The sequence below is a fragment of the Oncorhynchus nerka genome, linkage group LG22, assembly GCF_034236695.1.
Source record: "Oncorhynchus nerka isolate Pitt River linkage group LG22, Oner_Uvic_2.0, whole genome shotgun sequence".
Taxonomy (NCBI): Eukaryota; Metazoa; Chordata; class Actinopteri; order Salmoniformes; family Salmonidae; genus Oncorhynchus; species Oncorhynchus nerka.
In genome coordinates, this window is record NC_088417.1 from 88,470,536 (window position 1) to 88,486,726 (window position 16,191).

The 16,191-nt window shown below is 41.7% G+C and overlaps 1 protein-coding gene across 4 annotated transcripts in view; it reads left to right on the top strand.

The window, feature by feature from the left end:
* The first annotated feature begins 247 nt into the window (after positions 1–247).
* Positions 248–16,191, top strand: part of apc (APC regulator of WNT signaling pathway) — a 57,711-nt gene continuing 41,767 nt past the window's right edge. For 2 of the 4 annotated variants that reach the window (XM_029628492.2, XM_029628497.2), the window contains exon 1: positions 248–473. The gene's annotated coding sequence lies outside the window, so the exon portion shown is untranslated. Of the gene's footprint in view, positions 474–13,254; positions 13,275–14,344; positions 14,395–16,191 lie in introns of those variants that run through there. The other 2 variants (XM_029628495.2, XM_065007550.1) reach the window with 2 other exon arrangements.

Sequence of the window (16,191 nt, forward strand, 5' to 3'; positions counted from 1 at the left end):
TCGAGGCGTCACTACAGACCCTGGTTCGATTTCGGCCGGGATAGGGAGTCCCATAGGGCGGCACACAATTGGCCCAGTGTGGGCCGTCATTGTATATAAGAATTTGTTCTTAACTGACTTATCTAGTTTAATAAAAAAAATGTTAGGGACATCCCAAGGATCCCGGGTAGCGGAACAATTTATTTCTCACGGCCTGAGGGCGGATATCCTTTGCGCATCATCATCAAGCATGCGCGCAAGCTGACAGTAGAGACAACATGGCGTAACGAAGGAAGCAAGAGTACAAAGAAAAAAAGCGGAGGGAGACACAATAGAAAAAAGTTTAGTTCGAGTCTTGAAGACTGTAACATTTCAAAGTATAGGAATGGACTCACGTTTAAAGTTAGATTCGAGGTTTTGATAGTGATTTTTCACCCTGGAATACACTATAAACTACTTGGTGCAAATTGGAGCGAATGTTGATAACGTTACAGGTAAGATAATTTACCTTGGCTAAATGTTAGCTCGCGAGCTAGCTAACGTTAGCTTTTTAGCGAGCAATCTGCTACACGTTAGCTACAAAGCAGCCTGTTTTGACTGGAAGAAAACGACACATTTATCTGGCAATGCAAGTACCTTCGGTAGACCTTTTCAACTGAGTAGGACACGAACTCATGTCAACTATTTTGAGCATGGCTATGGAAATGAGCTGGCATGAACTTAATTTAGCTTGCGTGCTAGTTTCTTATAGTTAGCCTACAACTATCCCAGGCTACTGCTAGCTATCGGAAATGTAATAAAGAAGAGGACGACACTTTATGTTAGAAAATAAACGTTATGTTAGTTACTTTCTTACACATAAAAAATTATGGACGTCAAAGTTGTTTTAAAATAACCGTGCAGCGTCCCGTGCAGTAAGGTAATTTAACGTTTTCATCTATCACGAGTTTGTTACCAGGTTTAGTAATGTGCGAAGAACTTGCTAACTAAAATATTACAATCGCCACAGCTACTTTACGTTCCATTAAGTTTGGTTTGCTACTTTGTATCCATTAGGTTGTATTGCATTGCTTAAACAAACACTTTGTGTGACAGATTAGCCACGTACACTGTTATTGATCAGGCGCTAGGATGTTGTGAAAGTATTTTTGTTTCATTAATGTGAGACAGCATTATATTCTACCGGTCCCTCCAATGTTGCACTTCTTTGCACCATCTGGTAACCTTTGTGGTTACCTAAAAAAATGTGGCAGTATTTTATTTTATTTTTATTTAACCAGGCAAGTCAGTTAAGTGTTAATTGTTAGACCTATATCCATCCTGCCCTGCCTTTCTTAAAGTCTTCGAAAACCAAGTGAACAAACAGATCACCGACCATTTCGAATCCTACCATACCTTCTCTGCTATGCAATCTGGTTTTCGGAGCTGGGCACGGGTGCACCTCAGCTACACTCAAGGTCCTAAACGATATCATAACCGCCATCGATAAAAGAGTACTGTGCAGCCGTCTTTATCGACCTGGCCAAGGCTTTCGACTCTATCACCGTATTCTTATCGGCAGACTTAACAGCCTTGGTTTCTCTAATGACTGCCTCGCCTGGTTCACTAACTACTTCTCAGAGTTAAGTGTGTCAAATCGGAGGGCCTGTTGTCCAGACCTCTGGCAGTCTCTATGGGGGTGCCACAGGGTTCAATTCTCTTGCCAACTCTTTTCTCTGTATATATCAATGATGTCACTCTTGCTGCGGGTGATTCTCTGATCCCACCACCACCTCTACGTAGATGACACCATTCTGAATACTGGCCCTTTCAAATCAAATCAAATTTTATTTGTCACATACACATGGTTAGCAGATGTTAATGCGAGTGTAGCGAAATGCTTGTGCTTCTAGTTCCGACAATGCAGTAATAACCAACAAGTATTCTAACTAACAATTCCAAAGCTACTGTCTTGTACACAGTGTAAGGGGATAAATAATATGTACATAAAGATATATGAATGAGTGATGGTACAGAGCAGCATAGGCAAGATACAGTAGATGGTATCGAGTACAGTATATACATATGAGATGAGTATGTAAACAAAGTGGCATAGTTAAAGTGGCTAGTGATACATGTATTACATAAGGATGCAGTAGATGATATAGAGTACAGTATATACGTATGCATATGAGATGAATAATGTAGGGTATGTAACATTATATTAGGTAGCATTGTTTAAAGTGGCTAGTGATATATTTTACATAATTTCCCATCAATTCCCATTATTAAAGTGGCTGGAGTTGAGTCAGTGTCAGTGTGTTGGCAGCAGCCACTCAATGTTAGGGGTGGCTGTTTAACAGTCTGATGGCCTTGAGATAGAAGCTGTTTTTCAGTCTCTCGGTCCCAGCTTTGATGCACCTGTACTGACCTCGCCTTCTGGATGATAGCAGGGTGAACAGGCAGTGGCTCGGGTGGTTGTTGTCCTTGATGATCTTTATGGCCTTCCTGTAACATCGGGTGGTGTAGGTGTCCTGTAGGGCAGGTAGTTTGCCCCTGGTGATGCGTTGTGCAGACCTCACTACCCTCTGGAGAGCCTTACGGTTGTGGGCGGAGCAGTTGCCGTACCAGGCGGTGATACAGCCCGCCAGGATGCTCTCGATTGTGCATCTGTAGAAGTTTGTGAGTGCTTTTGGTGACAAGCCGAATTTCTTCAGCCTCCTGAGGTTGAAGAGGCGCTGCTGCACCTTCTTCACGATGCTGTCTGTGTGAGTGGACCAATTCAGTTTGTCTGTGATGTGTATGCCGAGGAACTTAAAACTTACTACCCTCTCCACTACTGTTCCATCGATGTGGATAGGGGGGTGTTCCCTCTGCTGTTTCCTGAAGTCCACAATCATCTCCTTGGTTTTGTTGACGTTGAGTGTGAGGTTATTTTCCTGACACCACACTCCGAGGGCCCTCACCTCCTCCCTGTAGGCTGTCTCGTCGTTGTTGGTCACTGTTTTAACAAACCTCCAGACGAGCTTCAATGCCACACTCCTTCCGTGGACTCTTAACTGCTCGTAAAATGAAATGCATGCTCTTCAACCGATCGCTGCCCGCACCCGCCGGCCCGTCTAGAATCACTACTCTGGACGGTTCTGACTTAGAATATGTGGACAACTATAATACCTAGGTGTCTGGCTAGACTGAACTCTCCTTCCAGACTCATATTAAGCATCTCCAATCCAAAATGAAATCTAGAATCATCTTCCTATTTCGCAACAAAGCCTCCTTCACTCATACTACCAAACACACCCTCGTAAAACTGACTCCTACCGATCCTTGACTTCGGTGATGTCATTTACAAAATAGCCTCCAACACTCTACTCAGCAAATTGGATGCTGTCTATCACAGTGCCATTGGTTTTTGTCACCAAAGCCCCATATACTACCCACCACTGCGACCTGTACGCTCTCGTTGGCTGGTCCTCGCTACATATTTGACGCCAAACCCACTGGCTCCAGGTCATCTTTAGTTTTTTTTAAAGTGCCGCCTTATCTCAGCTCACTGGTCACCATAGCAACACCCACCCGTAGCATGCGCTCCAGCAGGTATATTTCACTGGTCATCCGCAAATCCAACACCTCATTTGGCTGCCTTTCCTTCCAGTTCTTTGCTGAGCCAATGACTGGAACAAATGACAAAAATCACTGAAGTTGGAGACTTATATCTCCCTCACTAACTTTAAGCATCAGCTGTCAGCAGTTTACAGATCGCTGCAGCTGTACACAGCCCATATGTAAATAGCCCAACTACCTACCTCATCCCATATTTGATTGTTTTTCTACTCTTTTGCACACAATTATTTCTACTTGCACATCCTCATCTGCACACCTATCACTCCAGTGTTAATTGCTAAATTGTAATTACTTCGCCATGGTTGGCCTATTTATTGCCTTACCTTCTTACTTCATTTGCACACACTGTATACAGAGTTTTCTATTGTGGTATTGACTACGTTTGTTTATCCCATGTGTAACTGTGTTTGTGTCGCACTGCTTTGCTTTATCTTGGCCAGGTCACAGTTGTAAATGAGAACTTGTTCTCAACTGACCTACCTGGTTAAATAAAGTTGAAATAAAAAAATAACATTCTTATTTACAACGATGGCCTAGGAATAGTGGGTTAATCTGCCTTGTTCAGGGGCAGAACGACAGATTTTTACCTTGTCAGCTCGGGGATTCGATCTAGCAACCTTTCGTTACTAGTCCAATGATCTAACCACTAGGCTACCTGCTGCCCCGCGTTCTCATCTCACAGGAAAGTCTCACCTTTTTTGGTGACCACAAACACCCACAAGTTATTCTGGGATAGTGTTTTTATTGCATTGCTCTTTCCATGTTGATAGAAAACTCCTGTATATCACCATGACATGTGTTTGATGTATTACATTGACCCTTGTGGAAACCCTAACAGTGTTAGCAGTGTCAAGCCATAGGCCTATTATCTTGTCAAGTGGCCCCATTATTGAAATGACTGTTATTCCCATTGGTTGCCCCACTATGCGTTGACTGGGTTGGAGGACTGTCAGTGTTTGGTCTCTATGATATATTGCTAGCTTGTTGCCTTGAATTGAACTAAGTTGATGAAAAATGTTTCCCACACATAGGCGGATGAATGTGTGAGAACTATACTAAGGACAACACCAACAATGAGAGAGGGGACCAGGCTAGCCAGCAAGACTGTGTCCCAAATGGCACTTTATTCCTTACAGGGGCATTGTCACTGGTCGAAAGTAATGCACTATATAGGAACTAGGGTGCCATTTGGGATGTGGTCCAAGGGTCCTTGGCTGCCAACGTCTGGCTTCCTCTTGCTCTTTCAGTCTTAATTTGTATGAAAAAACCTGCATTTAGAAATATGTTTTCATTTTCCCGTCATTCTGTTGCGTGGTGATACAGGGCAACCATTGAGAGGGAGAGAGATGAGTATGATTTAACACTAACAAGAAGTTCATTCAGATGTCTTATTTGTCAGGTTTTTAATTGAGTAGGCAAATATAGTCAACAATGGTACTGTGGCGCTCTGAATCGAAGATGGAGGAGACAATTACATTATTGTTCAAAAGTTTGGTCACTTAGAAATGTTCTTGTTTTTGAAAGAAAAGCAAATTCTTGGTCTTAAAATAACATCAAATTGATCAGAAATACAGTGTAGACATTGTTAATGTTGTAAATGACTATTGTAGCTATAAACGGCTGATTTGTTATTGATTTTTTTCTAAAAATGGAATATCTACATAGGTGTACAGAGGCCCATCATCAGCAACCACCACTCCTGTGTTCCAATGGCATGTTGTTAGCTAATCCAAGTTGACCATTTTAAAATGCTAATTGATCATTATAAACCTTTTTGCAATTATGTTAGCACGGCTGAAAACTGTTACGCTAATTTGAAGAAGCATTTAAACTGGCTGCCTTTGGACTAGTTGAGTATCTTGAGCATCAGTATTTGTGGGTTCGATTACAGGCTCAAAATGGTCAGAAACAAAGTTCTTTCTTCTGAAACTCGACAGTCTATTCTTCGTCTGAGAAATGAAGGCTATTCCATTCCAGAAATTGCCAAGAAATTGAAGATCTTGTAAGTTGAAAAATGTAGCCATACAATGGAAAAAAATATTGTATTAAAGCTAGAATCCTTAATTTTTCCAGGCACACGGGTGTTGGAAAATTAACATGTCAGGTCATGCAGCTAAATATTTAGGCGCATATGCGAGAAGAATGGTTGCACTGTAGAGCCCTGTGCATCTGCCTATAGCCCCAATCCTATAACAGCATCAGTCTATAGCCTAAACACTTTAGTACTATTTTCTGCTTGGTTGGAATATGAGCTCCTGGCAGGAAAAGACTCATGAACCTAGGTCCCGCTGTGAAGGCCAGGACAACCAGTATTCTCTCTGTGCTCCTCCACTTACATGATGGGTATCTATTGTAGAGGTCGACCGATTATGCTTTTTCAATGCCGATACCTATTATTGGAGGACCCCAAAAAAAGCGGATGCCGATTAATCGGCCTATTAAAAAATATATATATATATATATGTAATAATGACAATAACAACAATACTGAATGAAAACTTAATGTAATACATCAATAAAATCTATTTAGCCTCAAATAAATAATGATACATGTTCAATTTGGTTTAAACAATGCAAGAACAAAGTGATGGAGAAGAAAGTAAAAGTGCAATATGTGCCATGTAAAAAAGCTAATGTTTAAGTTCCTTGCTCAGAACATGAGAACATATGAAAGCTGGTGGTTCCTTTTAACATGAGTCTTCAATTTTCCCAGGTAAGAACTTTTAGTTTGTGGTTGTTATAGGAATTATAGGACTATTTCTCTCTGTACGATTTGTATGTCACATACCTTTGACTATTGGATGTTCTTATAGGCCCTTTAGTATTGCCAGTGTAACAGTATAGCTTCCGTCCCTCTCCTCGCCCCTACCTGGGCTCGAACCAGGAACACATTGACAACAGCCACCCTCAAAGCAGCGTTACCCACGCAGAGCAAGGGGAACAACCACTCCAAGTCTCAGAGCGAGTGACATTTGAAACACTATTAGCGCGCACCCCGCTAACTAGCTAGCCATTTCACATCGGTTACACCAGCCGAATCTCGGGATTTGATAGGCTTGAAGTCATAAACGGCTCAATGCTTGAAGCACAGCGACGAGCTGCTGGCAAAATGCACGAAAGTGCTGTTTGAAAGAATGCTTACGAGCATGCTGGTGCCTATCACCGCTCAGTCAGACTGCTCTATAAAATCAGACTTAATTATAACATAATAACACACAGAAATACGAGCCTTAGGTCAAATTGTAGAATCCGGAAACTATCATATCGAAAACAAGACGTTTATTATTTCAGTGAAATACGGAACCGTTCCGTATTTTATCTAACGGGTGGCATCCCTAAGTCTAAATATTCCTGTTACATTGCACAACCTTCAATGTTATGTCATAATTATGTAAAATTCTGGCAAATTGGGCAGCCCAAACTGTTGCATATACACTGACTCTGTGTGCAATGAACGCAAGAGAAGTGACACAATTTCACCTGGTTAATATTTAGCCTGCTAACCCGGGTTTCTTTTAGCTAAATATGCAGGCTTAAAAAATATAATTCTGTGTATTGATTTTAAGAAATGCATTGATGTTTATGGTTAGGTACAGTCGTGCAACGATTGTGCTTTTTCCGCAAATGCGCTTTTGTTAAATCAGCCCCCGTTTGTCAAAGTTGGATGTCTTTGTTTGGAAGAAATAGTCTTCACAGTTCGCAACGAGTCATGTTAGCAGGCTATATTAACACAATTTGCATGTTTAACTGCTCTGGGATATGTGGGATGATAGCGTCCCACCTGGCCAAAAGCCAGGGAAAATGCAGAGCGCCAAATTCAAATAAATTACTATAAAAATCTAACTTTCATAAAATCACACATGCAAGACAGCAAATTAAAGCTACACTTGTTGTGAATCCAGCCAACACGTCAGATTTCAAAAAGGCTTTCCGGTGAAAGCAAACAATGATATCTGAGGATAGCACCTCGGTAAACAAAGAAAACATATTTCAACCCTGCAGGCGCGACACAAAACTCAGAAATATAAATCATGCCTTACCTTTGACGAGCTTCTTTTGTTGGCACTCCAATATGTCCCATAAACATCACAAATGGTCCTTTTGTTCGATTAATTCCGTCGATATATATGCATTTATTTGGCCCGTTTGATCCAGAAAACACCGGTTCCAACTTGCGCAATGTGACTACAAAATATCTCAAGAGTTACCTGTAAACTTTGCCAAAACATTTCAAACTACTTTTGTAATACAACTTTAGGAATTTAACGTAAATAATCGATAAAATTGAAGACTGGATGATCTGTTCAATACTGGAGGAAAACAAACTGAAGCTAGCTTTCTGGTCACGCGCCTCTATCTAACAGTCCACTTCAAGTGACCCTCGTTCAAGATGGCTGCACTTCATTACACAAAGGAATAACCTCAACCAATTTCTAAAGACTTGACATCCAGTGGAAGCGATAGGAACTGCAAGAAGGTCCCTTAGAAATCTGTATTCCCAATAAATCCCATTGAAAAATCTGAATGGTTTGTCCTCTGTTTCGCCTGCAAAATAAGTTATATTATGCTCACAGACATGATTCAAACAGTTTTAGAAACTTCAGTGTTTTCTATCCAAATATACTAATAATATGCATATCTTATCTTCTGAGGATGAGTAGCAGGCAGTTGAATTTGGGCATGCATTTCATCTGGACTTGAAAATACTGCCCCCTGTCACCAAGAAGTTAAAAATATATACTTGTGTATTGATTTTAAGGCATTGATGTTTATGGGTAGGTACACATTGGAGCCACGCCAGTCCTTTTTCGCGAATACGCACCGCATCGATTTTATACAACGCAGGACACACTAGATAACTACACATGGTTGATGATATTACTAGTTTAACTAGTGATTATGATTGATTGTTTTTTATAAGAAGTTTAATGCTAGCTAGCAACTTACCGTGGCTTCTTACTGCATTTGTGTAACAGGCAGTCTCCTCGTGGAGTGCAATGTAATCAGGTGGTTAGAGTATTGGACTAGTTAACTGTAAGGTTGCAAGATTGAATCCCCGAGCTGATAAGGTAAAAATCTGTCATTCTGCCCCTGAACAAGGCAGTTAATCCACCGTTCCTAGGCCGTCATTGAAAATAATGTGTTCTTAATTAACTGACTTGCCTAGTTAAATAAAGGTGTAACAAAAAAAAATCCTCAATCCGTTGAGTTGGGCATGGGGTTGCTATTGTTATGGAATTAGATCTCACAAGGGAATGTGTTTGACTTCCACGCAAGCTAGCGGGTTCCTTCCAGGCAGTCAGTAAATGCTTTCACTCTGACTCTGTCTCACAACCAAATATGTAGGCCTATGCTATGTCAAGTATTTATTGGAAATGTATTTATTTACTCAGGTGTCAATTGACACTTTGCTAAGTCCCACCCCCCTTGGTTACCTCAGATAACATTTTCCTGGGAAGCCTCATTCCCCATTTAACTACTGGCAAAATCCCCCTCACAATGATCTCAAACTTGTTAATACACAATATAATTAAACTGACTACCTGTTGCTAATCAGGAGACTCTTGGGTATGTTGTGGTGGACTGTCATTACAATTGCTTTAAGGGAACCTGGTCAAATGCTTGTAGTGTAGCTAGCACCTGAATGTCTAATAACTGTCGGCATGCAGCCGACAACCACTTTTGGAGCTAACTAGTGTTCTCATTGTATCCTGATTTCAACAGCAGATGAGTGTTATTCATAACATGGCTAACTTAGTTAGCTTACATTTGGGGGGGGGGGAGTTGTATTAACTGGCTAGCTAGCAGTTAGGTGGTCAATAAGGGAAAGGGGGATACCTAGTCAGTTGTACAACTGAATGCATTCAACTGAAATGTCTTCCACATTTAACCCCCCTCTGAATCAGAGGTGCCGGGCTGCCTTAGTCTTATCGACGTGGATGTCGATTACCGTAATTTCCGGACTATAAGCCGCTACTTTATTCCCACACTTTGAACCTTGCGGTTTATACAATGACGCGGCTAATTTATGGAGGTTTCCCGCTTTCACAAGATTCATGCCGCCAAAAAACTGAGCACCGTCACATAATGTGACGTAAATCGAGCGTGCGCAAACTTACCATCATTCTGATTACGGTAGTAATTTTGTCACCCTCATCATGGCAAAGACACGGAGAAATGCATATGATGCAGCTTTCAAGTTGAAGGCGATCGATCTGGCTGTTGGAAAAGGAAATAGAGCTGCTGCATGGGAGCTTGGCCTTAATGAGTCGATGATAAGACGTTGGAAACAGCAGCGTGAGGAACTGACTCAGTGCAGAAAGACAACAAAAGCTTTCAGAGGGAAGAAAAGCAGATGGCCCAAAGTATTTGCAGCCACTCGACATCAGTGTAAATCGTGCATTTAAGGTGGCACTCCTTGTTCAGTGGGAGGCTTGGATGACAAGTGGGGATAAATCCTTCACTAAACCGGGTCGCAGGCGAAGAGCATCTTATGGTCAAGTCTGCCAGTGGGTCCTGACAGTGTGGAGCATTGTCTAAAAATCCACTATCATCAACTGGTTTCGAAAGGCTGGACTGCTGCCTGTTGAAGGGGCAGCATGAGCTCAGCGGGGTATTTGCCTCCGGATGAAAGTGACGAGAGCGACAATGAAAACGATCCAACATCGGATGAAGCAATTCTGAGGCTATTCAACTCCTACACCGAAGGAGATGACTTTAGTGCACAGGAGGAGGAAGATAGTGACCAATGACTTTCTTGGTAGGCTACTGTTTTAATTTTTGTTACAAGCCGTGTTTCGTTTAAAGGCAAGTTCATTTGTTTCAATGGTACCGGTAGGCACCTGCGGCTTATAGACGTACGGCTTATTTATTTACAAAATACATATATTTTTTTTATAATTCAGTGGGTGCGGTTTATATTCAGGTGCGCTTAATAGTCCAGCAATTACGGTATCTATAATTGTGTGTTCTTTTAGTTAGGCTGTTCTGTACGATTCAAATTTGCATGTTTTTATTTGTCTATTTCCGGGGAACACTAAGCTAATTTGTTTAAACGGTTTATTTCATGTTTATGATGAGATCCTTTGTCTAACAGGCTGTCTAAGCTAATCCTCAAATCTCCTATTAGCTTAAGGTCGCAGTTGTTCTCAACTGGCCTACCTGTTTAAATAAAGTTTTATTTTTGTATTTTTTTTATATAAATAAGGGCGGGTTAACCCAATTGTGCAGGTTGTTAAATCAGTGTTTGGTTTTGGTCCTAGGTGTTTGCCGCATATTTGTGTTTATCACTATTGATTCTCTGGGTGTTATTTTTGTGTTGCTTTCAGATGTGTGGTGCCCTCTTAACCTCCGCCCCCTGCAACCCGGTCAATGGTGTGACCTTCAGGGCTCTCAAATTTTCTTGAGTTTTCTCATGACATTCCTGGATTACTCATTATAGTGATAGTCCGATTTTAATCAACAAATATGATACAGTTGAAAAAAAGTGAACGGTACAAGACGGCGTCCATATCCGTCTGTTGGCAGAATCACTACACATCCCATGGACAGGCCCAGGCAATCAGAATGAGTTTTTCCCCATAAAAGGGCAATATTAGAGACTGAGATACTCCTCAGCAACACCCAACCCCCCTTCCCCAGACGATCCCGCAGGTGAAGCCGGATGTTTAAGTCCTGGGCTGCCGTGGTTACACGTGTTCTGTGGTTGAGGCCGGTTGGACGTACTGCCAAATTCTCTAAAAATTAAGTTGCAGGCAGTTTATGGAAGAGAAATTAATTACATTTTATGGCAACCGCGCTGGTGGACATTATTGCAGTCAGCATGCCAATTACACACTCCCTCAACATCTGTGGCATTGTGTTTTGTGACACAACTGCACATTTTAAAGTGGCCTGTTATTGTCCCCAGCACAAGGTGCACCTGTGTAATGACCGTTTTATCAGCTTCTTGACATGCCACCTGTGGATTGGTTATCTTGGCAAATGGAAAAATTGCTCATTGACAGGGATGTAAACACATTTGTGCACAACATTTTAGAGAATTAAGCTTTGTGTGTGGAAAATGTCTGCGTTTTATTTCAGTTTCATGAGCTTTGCATGTTGCATTTGTAGTTTTAACATAACAAAGCGACCCTAGAATAATTAGCCTAAACAATAGTGTTCCATGTCAGCAATTGCATTCACAAATGCATTCAACTGGTTTTAGTCTTTGCTGTAATAAAGGCTTTACAAAAAACAATGTTATAACACTGGTATGCTTATCATTTATTTGGTGTTTGCATTCATTGTTTACATTCTTTGATCGCCAGTAGGTTCCACAACTAATCACATTTTTACACACAATTTATTCCCCTTTCCGTCCTGAGCAACCAGGAAACATTCCCCTGTTTCAAGTTTATTTGTCACGTCCTCTGCATCTAATATACTGTTAGTGTTCTGAGTTTGTCATAAACAATTTGATGTGATTATGATAGACTTAAGTCAGGCCCCATTGGTCACGTGCATGGATTGCGATGCATACACGTGCCGCGTAAAGAGAGCAAGGGTTGAGGGAATAGGGAATGTTTTTTCCTAAACAAATTAGGGATTTCGATAACAGAACTTTTCAGTCAAAAGGCTGTAATTATGTTACAGCTTCAGCAACACGGACAGAGCGATAAACACTTGATGTTCTGTGGTGGCCGCTGCAGCAGGGAGGAAAGACAGACAACGGGTGCTAGTCACACTGGCACTTTTTAAGTCTGAGCCCGGTCTGACACAATCAAATCAATTGCGGTCGGACTCACTCTAGTCATTTGTCTTAATTATTTAATCAAACAGTGCACTTAAAGCATCAGACAAGCTCAGTGCATATAGTCGATTTTATTAAAACACATAGGTCTATATATGGAAAAATGCACAGTCGTTTGGTCCAAAGATTTCGACCAAGATTTTTTTTTGGGGGCAGCCCTAGTTAAATAGCAATGATATCCTTTGGCACTGTTATCTTACAACATATCTCGAACCAGTCAAACTATTCAACCAAACAATAAATTAATACATTAAGTTTCTTTCCAGCAAATTTCTAAGTTACACATTTATTGTAAAACCAGTAAAGGAGTTTTGAAGCTGAGGGTTCAGTATTTATGAAGTTTGGTAATGAATACGAAAACTAGCATAGTTCAGCTAGTTTAGCCAGGGAAAAAGAGTTTGGGCCTGGTGCGCATGTGCAACAGCTGGGCGCACGTATGCGCACTAGGCTAATTCAGGAGACTGAAGGGGAAACATTTGATTTAAACAATTCAGAAACAAATGGATGACTTATATTTAAGGAGAGCAACTTCACAAACAACCCTGAAATCAGATGTAATTTTCAACAGTAAAACCAAGCTTAAAATTATATTTGTGAGAACCTGAAGCCAGAAAATTGTGAATTCCCCTCTGGATACGGTGGACTCCTCACCACTTTAAGTGCCCGAATTGAGTCGGCTGGGAGAAGCAGCTGTGCCACAGAGCTGGAAGCCAGCCAGCACCGGTCACTGCAGAACCAGCCACGGAAACAGCAGAACAGGGCTGTCCCTGCCTGATCCTCGCTGCCAGGCGATTGGCTGTACCGAGTGGTCATGTGACCGGGTGCTGGCTGGATGTGCTTTCAGCATCGGACACAGTTGAGAAGGAGATGGGATGGACACTGTCACTGCTATCGAAATGGGGTAAGGTTTTGCTTTTTCAATTATTGAAAATACCCCCACTTCTCCTTTCTACAACGGACAAAAATTGAGACGTTTTTAAAAATTCTGTCTGTTAATGGGGATTAGGGGAAGGCAGGGAGCTCCTGGGGGAATAATGGTGTGTTTGTGTGAATAGCGAGGCGTAGCCGCTAAGCCTTTTGGAGGGAGAGACTTCTGCTTAGCCTAGCTACCGGTTATGCTCCAACAAAGCAGACGTGTCATTGTGACTGTGCGATGCTGTCTTTCTTTGGACGCTGTAGGGTTGCTATGGGGTCAGTCTGACAGTGGCTGTGTCGTCTTTGTCTGGGTTGACGTCGTCATTGGTTAATCCCTGGTTGTATTGTGCTGTGAAGGGCTGGGTTAGTTGGGTTGTGTGTGTGAGCTCACACCACTGTCTGCCTACTTTTTCTTTGTGGTGTCAAGGGAAGGGCATTTGTCGCTCAGCAGCTGACTGCTGGGGTTTTTCTGGTTTAGCTATCTGCTGAGGGGGGGGGGGGTCTCCATCCATAGTGTGTTTCTCTCTCTCACACACACACCCTTTCACAGATTCACAAAAAGCCTCATCCATCCAGTGCAGTGCTACGTTCACTGCCAGTGTTAGACGAAAGGTAAATGTGAGCGCCTGCCTAGTTGTTTTATCGTGTCAAGATGGAATCCTCATTTTCGAGAGAGGAAGATGTTAATTTAGAGAATTGGACACGAGGAGGATTTTTCATTATACATTTTAATGCACCAGGAAGCATCAACCTGCAAAATGGATACCCAGAATTAGCCAATTTAAGGGGAGGATGTATTTTGAGAACATTGATGCAATATTCATGAGGTAGAAAGAGGATGCAGTCCCCTTCTTTCTCAGCCCCTGCTCTGTTGTTCTTTTCAATCATTTGTTCATTCCCCCCTTCGTGTTTCTTCTCGCTCGCGCCCCCTTCAAACCCTTTTGTAGGCAAAATTTGACAGGTTTAGCATATATGGTGCCAGTAGCGGTTTGCTTTGTTCAATGTTGTGTTGCTTTGTTTTCTCTATCTAGAGATATTACTGACTGATTTTTAGTGGGCTGAGTTCTGTGGGTGTATAGCTACATGATGCAGAGGGAGAGGACATGGTAAGATTCTAGATTTTTTTTTATTTTATTTTTTACTTGCAAGCTTTGTGTGTATTGTACAGTTACAGCATACACATTGTATCCGTTGAATTTAATTGTACTAAAAAAATGTTTTGATTTCATCCATGACCTAGCCTACGTTTACTGCACACTAGCGAATGACCGAGGAAGAGTGATCAATGTTGTCTACTAGCCTAATTAAAATAACAGCGCCATTAGTCTAATATCTGGAGGAAATACATTTTGTGAAATATAGGTTAAAACTGTACAGTAAGGGGCAGGAGAAGTAGCCTAATACGGAAATGGTGTGGTGATGACAGGGAGCTCATGCAGATGGGTCTAACTGATATGATTCTGAACTGATGTGGATGTTGACGTAATTGATAATGCAACTATGAAACTGATATAAGCCTATGGAGTTGTGTAATTTTTAATACAATTTGTGTAACTGTAGCCTACCTTCCTGCCTACCTTCCTGCCAGATATCTAGAACAGCCATATTCACTATAATACTAGAGTACACTATGGCACAGTACAATGATCATTGTAGCATTGCAACCTCATTCTGTATCCCATCCTTCTTCATAGTCAGCAGTTGTAGACGCTGGCTGTTAAATGATGGTGATGATAAGCTCTCTCTTATGGCGTAGGCTAGAATTGAATCTCCAAAATGGCTGCCAATTGAACTACTTCAGTCTGCATCTGCCAACAGGGGCTTGTCTTTTGGCTCACCTTCTGCAGTTCTCCACTGTATTGTAAATGCATGAAGTGGCAGTGTATCCATACAAACTTTTAAAAAAAATACATATACCCGAACTAATTTTGGTTACCCCTTTGCATCAATAGATATAGAACCCTGATATGTGTTCATTAGCCAGTGCATTGACAGAACTCACAGGGTGATTCTGGAATGCTGTCTTGTGTTCTTCTCTACCCGTCCTGTGTATAGGATCCAGCCTAGTGAGGGCAGTATTGACATTTTGGGACAGACTCGCTGCCCAATCAACCCAGCCTAATTGACTCACTGAATTCGATTGGCGCTTCATTGAATCTTTGGCAAATGTTGCTCTAGTCTAGGGAACCAGGACATTGTGTCAAACAAACCAATATCATGGTTCTGAATTACTAATATTGCACTGTGAAGTTGATTGTTTAGTCAATGTCGACCAGGGGATATAAGCCACTGTTAAGGTTAGTTAGGTCTGAATGCTTCTGCCGGAGTCTGTTCTAGTGGTAGCATTGCTAAAGAGTTCCAAAGAGTAAGCATTCATGCCAAGGCCTTTGCTGATATTTAACATGTCACTCACTGATCATTTGGTATCCAAAGCATTTTTGATACATTTTCCACCTCAGTGATCCAGTTACTACTCATCCCCGCTTGCCTCCTACCCTCTCCATGATGGATGATCTAAAAAATAAAAACTTTTCCTCAGCAAGACAAACGAGTCTCCCCCCCCCCTGTCATGAAGAGTTGTCTTCATAGGGCTGTAGGGGGCTCTGTGGGGCGTGAGTAATGGTGTTCCCTTAGCTGGCCGACTACATCTTCGGTCTTCTAGATCCTCTCCTCTGCTGCTCTCAGAGAAACCCAAGTTAACACATTAGTAAACCACAGCCTGCCCTACTCATAGTAGATGCAATGCACAGTCTCTGTGGTATGGTCCTTGCAAACGTTGTTGGTTGCAGTAGATGGCAGAGATTTTTAGTTGCATTAACAAGGAGTATAGTGTAAACCGTGCCCATTTTGGCCTAGGCTTAAATTGTACAGATGTGGTCAGTGAACATGTGTGATATGGATTA